This window comes from Carassius auratus, unplaced genomic scaffold (genome assembly GCF_003368295.1).
Source record: "Carassius auratus strain Wakin unplaced genomic scaffold, ASM336829v1 scaf_tig00025154, whole genome shotgun sequence".
NCBI lineage: Eukaryota > Metazoa > Chordata > Actinopteri > Cypriniformes > Cyprinidae > Carassius > Carassius auratus.
The window spans coordinates 66,823-72,996 of record NW_020525399.1 but is presented as its reverse complement, the minus strand read 5'-3'; positions in this window follow the sequence as shown (position 1 = coordinate 72,996).

The window sequence follows — 6,174 nt, the reverse complement described above, 5'->3', positions numbered from 1 at the left end:
AACATCATTCTAGACTCTTTTAAAAGCCTCTTCTGTAATCTAAATGAAATAATGATCCATGATTCAATTATTATTATTTTTAATTACTTTATGCATAAAAACCCAGCCATGAATAACATTACATTTATCCCATGACGTTATATCTCTCTTTTTTAACATTATAAAGGGCTCACATACTGTCCATTCTTTTTTTAATTGTTTTACATAAATAACTGGTCACCTTGTAACTCTAAACTTAACTGTGTATTTCAGAAGCTGTCACATCCCACCACCTCTTCATCAGTAATTAGAAACATAAAGATGGACATGAAGACATTGAGAAGATATTTCACTTGAACCTTGTCTTCATTAATTCCATGTTCAGTGTCAACTTATATTTATTGATGTTTTCAGCTAATAACAGCTGCCCTGTGATTTTTTCTACACTTTGCCATGTCAATAAAAAAGTACATAATTAACATACGCTGTTTGTTTGTTTATTTTTTTATGTTAAACCTAAATAGAAGCCACAATATATTATAAAATCAGGTAGATAGAGGAATGACAATTAATATTAACAGAAGAAGAAGAATGAGCTTTAATGCTAGGTATGTTTATATGAGGAATTTGTTTTTATGGCAGAAGCTTCTGCAGTGCAACAGAATGACAGCGATAGAACAAAAACACAGATAATAAAATAATAATAATATTATTATTAATAAATTATGTATAAATAATTTATTAATAAATAAAAAATAATATTAATACAATTAATAATAATTACAAAAATATTTAGGCTACTGATATTAATTGAAAATAAACTGTAACAGTTCTTTATGGAACCTTATTTATAAAGGTTTCTTTTTAGAACAACAACAAAAAAAATTGGTTCTGCTATTTTTAAAACTCGAAGAACCCCATTTGGTACTGTTTAGAACATTTTACCAGGGAAACTTTGGAGGATGTTGTTGAATAAAACAGATTATACATTATATATTCTAGGCCATTCATAAAAAAAAAAAAAAATGGGAAAAACCCAACCCCACATTTATAATAAAATGTATATTCAAATAAGTTACGTTTTATGAACTGAATTCACAAATTCTGTAGATGACCGTATGAATATATGTGATGGTGTGACATCGTTACAGATAATGAGTTCAGAAGGGAAACACTGCACCTCTCATTGGTTTCATTTGAATTACATATGCCTAAATATAAAATTATTATTATTTTTCTATTTAAATAGATTATTTTAAAAGTAGACATGTCCAGCTAGACATGGTTCGTCTGATCCATGAGCCTGGTTCTTTTCTGACGTTTCAGAAAGAAGTTAATGTAGACCGAGATGACAGAAAGCACATCCTGTTGAGTTTTGTAAGGTTTTCATGTTATTTTGGGTGTCTTACGACCCAAACTGACAGGGCTGAAGCTCTCATTGTAGATCATATAGGCCTACAGTAAAATTCAAATGTCATTGAATAAATTAATTTCTGTTTGGTCAAATAAATAAATAAATAAATAAATATATAAATAAATATATATATATATATTAAAAAACATCTTCAGTTCTCTCTTCACAGCAGTTCAGTCAGTGTACTGTTTATGTGCATGCATTACTCCGGGATATTGGTTTGTTTGGTTGAATTTCAAAAAATTCTAACTGACCCTCTGATGTCACATGGACTACTTTGATGATGTTTTTCTTACCTTTCTGAACATGGACAGTAGACCGTACACACAGCTTCAATGGAGGGACTGAGAGCTCTCGGACTAAATCTAAAATCTAAACTGTGTTCCAAAGATAATCAGAGTTATTACAGGTTTGAAACAACATGAGGGTAAGTTAATAATTACATAAATTTGCTATCTGGGTGCACTAACCCTTTAATTACTGCCTCAGTTCAGCGTGGCACCGAGGTGATCAGTTTGTGGCACTGCTAAGGTGGTATGGAAGCCCAGGTTTCTTTGACAGTGGCCTTCAGCTCATTTGCATTTTTTGGTCTCTTGTTTCTCATCTTCTTCTTGACAAAAGCCCATAGATTCTCTCTGGGGTTCAGGTCTGGTGATTTGCTGGCCAGTCAAGCACACCAACACAACTTTTGGTGCTTTTGGCAGTGTGGGCAGGTGCCAAATCCTGTTGGAAAATGAAATAGTCATCCTCAAAAAGCTGGTCAGCAGAAGGAAGCATGAAGTGCTCCAAGATTTCTTGGTAAACGGGTGCAGTGACTTTGGTTTTCAAAAAAACACAATGGACCAACACCAGCAGATGACATTTCACCCCAAATCATCACAGACTGTGGAAACTTAACACTGGACTTCAAGCAGCTTGGGCTATGAGCTTCTCCAGCCTTCCTCCAGACTCTGGGACATTGGTTTCTGAAAAAAAAAAAAATTCTCTCATCTGAAAAGAGGACTTTGGACCACTGAGCAACAGTCCAGTTCTTATTATCCTTAGCCCAGGTAAGATGCCTCTGACATTGTCTTTGGTACAGGAGTGGCTTAACAAGAGGAAAACGACAACTGTAGCCAAATTCCTTGACACTTCTATGTATGGTGGCTCTTGATGCCTTGACCCCAGCCTCAGTCCATTCTTTGTGAATTCCACTCAAATTCTTGAATCCAGTTTGCTTGACAGTCCTCATAAGGCCGCGGTTCTCTCGGTTGGTTGTGCATCCTTTTTTCCCCACACTTTTTTGTTCCACTCAACTTCCGGTTAACATGCTTGGATACAGCACTCTGTGAACAGCCTGCTTATTGGCAATTGATTTTTGTGATTTACACTCCTTGTGAAGGGTGTCAATGATTGTCTTCTGGACATCTGTCAGATCAGCAGTCTTCCCCATGATTGTGTAGCCTAGTGAACCAAACTGAGAGACCATTTTGAAGGCTCAGGAAACCTTTGCAGGTGTTTTGAGTTGATTAGCTGATTGGCATGTCACCATATTCTGCTTTGTTGAGAGTGAATTGGTGGGTTTTTGTTAAATGTGAACCAAAATCATCACAATTAAAAGAACCAAAGACTTAGACTACTTCAGTCTGTGTGCATTGAATTGATTTAAAACACGAGTTCCACAATTTTGGAACTTTGGAACTTTTCCAAAAACATTCTAATTTATTGAGATGCATCTGTACAACAATAAAACATTGTTACAATGTTTCAAGATAACAAAGAAAGAACATTCTCTCAGCCACATTAGGAGAACATTATAGGAACATCACTGAGGCCTGAGATAGTGTATTATTTTTATTATTATTATTTTATCAAACTTTTCTTGTAACTTGACATAATAACAAAACTAGAACATTTTACCTGCAAAATTTTAGGGATGTTTAGAGGATGTTGTTGAGGTAACCAACAACATCAACAACAGTTATACAATATTGTCAATAATACATCTTCATCGTCTTCATATTCTAATTGGTTGAGATCGTGAAAATCATCAAAATTAAAAGAACCACAGACTTAAACTACTTCAGTTTGTGTACAACAAATTTATTTTAATACACGAGTTTCACAATTTGTGTTGAATTACTAAAATAAATGAACTTTTCCTCAACATTCTAATTTATTGAGAAGCACCTGTATATTGGTTGTTAATAGGGGTGGGCGATATGGAATATTTTTTTATGGGCGATATGGAATATATATATATATTTTTTAGAAATGTCAAGATTCACGATTTTATCACAATTCTTTGTCATGTTGGTTTTACTATTTTGCAAGTTGTCTGAGAATTACATCCAAACAAATTTCCCTATATAAAGAAAAAACCTTTCAAGGTAACAGAAAAAAAATAATGGCAGATATTTAAGCCAAGGAGGGTGAGGATAAGTTTTTTTGTTATTTTTTAATAACAAGGATAAAAGAATGACAAAGATATAAATTACAACTACACATGACATACAAATAACACAAAGTGCTTTATTTTCAGGTCCAATAGGTGCATTTAGCAGGACCATTCAAGAAATTAAATGAGCAAATATAAAAATAAAATACTTTATGAACTGATTCCTAAAGCAACTGTATTCAATTTCTCCAGTCAAGAGCAGTGAGTGATTTTTTTTTTTCTTTGTGTTTTGTTTTATTTTATTGTTTTATTTGACAGGCTTTAGCGCATGCCCTTTGGGTGTATGTGGCGCTCAGAAAAAGCACAGGTCAGACCAGCACGCGAATGAAACATTTAAAAGAACACACTTAGCACATGAGTAACTTTACTGCTGAGTTAACACTGCTGTGAATGCATGTGGCATTGTACAGCCTATATGACGGAGGCTCCAGAAATGCAGCTGATAGAATGTGCACTGTAGCACGATACTACGATATTTCTTCAAAAGCAGATCGTGGAGACATTTTTATCGTCCACGATCCAAAATTGTCATATCGAACACTCCTAGTTGTTGAATAGTATTTAAAGGATACTCCCCCCTAAAATGAATTTTTTGTAATTAATCACTTACCCCATGTCGTCTTCGGAACACAATTTAAGATATTTTGGATGAAAACCTGGAGGCTTGAGACTGTCCCATAGACTGCCAAGTAAATAACCGTGTCAAGGTCCATAAAAGTTATGAAATGTGTCTTCAGAATACTCCATCTGCCATCAGACGTGCAATATGAGTTATATGAAGCGACAAAAATACTTTTCAGAATCAGAATCAGAATGAGCTTTATTGCCAGGTATGTTTACACATACGAGGAATTAGTTTTCGTGACAGAAGCTCCGCAGTACAACAGAATGACAGCGACAGAACATAAAACACATAATAAAAGAATAAAAAAAATACAAATAAGTAGATAGTGAATGACAATATACAAATGACAATTGTAGGCAGGTATATTACAAAATGCAGTTATGTATGTACATGTAAATTATGTGCAAAATTTAAGTGTATACTAAGTATGTGTGTTAGATAAATAAAGTGTATGTGTATATAAATATAAAGTGTAGTGTGTTCGCCAGCTGTTCATGAGATGGATTGCCTGAGGGAAGAAACTGGTCCTGTGTCTGGTCGTTCTAGTCCTCAGTGCTCTGTAGCGTCGACCAGATGGCAACAGTTCAAAGAGGGAGTGTGCTGGATGTGAGGGGTCCAGAGTGATTTTGACAGCCCTTTTTCTCACTCTGGATAAGTACAGTTCTTGAATAGATGGGAGAGTTGAACCGATGATTCGCTCAGCAGTCCGGACTACCCTCTGTAGTCTTCTGAGGTCAGATTTAGAAGCTGAGCTGAACCAGACAGTTACTGAAGTGCAGAGGATGGATTCAATGATGGTGGAGTAGAACTGTTTCAGCAGCTCCTGTGGCAGGTTAAACTTCCTCAGCTGGCGAAGGAAGTTCAACCTCTGTTGGGCCTTTTTCACAATGGAGTCAATGTGAATGTCCCACTTCAGGTCTTGAGAGATAGTGGTTCCCAGGAACCTGAATGACTCCACTGCAGTCACAGGGCTGTTCATGATGGTGAGTGGGGGAGTGCAGGGGGGTCTCTCCTGAAGTCCATGATCATCTCCACTGTTTTGAGCGTGTTAAGCTCCAGGTTGTTGAGAGTGCACCAGACAGCCAGCTTTTTTACCTCCTGTCTGTAAGCAGACTCGTCACCGTCCTTAATGAGGCCGATGAGTGTGGTGTCGTCTGCAAACTTCAGGAGCTTGACAGAGGGGTCCTTAGATGTGCAATCGTTGGTGTACAGGGAGAAGAGCAGTGGGGAGAGAACACAGCCCTGGGGAGCTCCGGTGCTGATTGTACGGGTGCTGGATGTGTATTTTCCCAGCCTCACTAGCTGCTGCCTGTCTGTCAGGAAGCTGTTGATCCACTGACAGATGGAGGTGGGTACAGAGAACTGATTTAATTTGGACAGGAGAAGGTTTGGGATGATCGTGTTAAAGGCCGAGCTGAAGTCCACAAACAGGATCCTCACATAAGTCTGTCTAGGTGTTACAGAACATAATGTAGTCCAATGTTTACTGCATCGTCCACAGACCTGTTTGCTCTGTAGGCAAACTGAAGAGGATCCAGCAAGGGCCCAGTGATGTCCTTCAGGTGGGCCAGCACCCGTTTTTCAAATGACTTCATGACTACAGACGTTAGAGCCACAGGCCTGTAGTCATTTAGTCCTGTAATTTTGGGTTTCTTAGGGATGGGGATGATGGTGGAGCGTTTGAAGCATGAAGGGACTTCGCACAGCTCCAGCGATCTG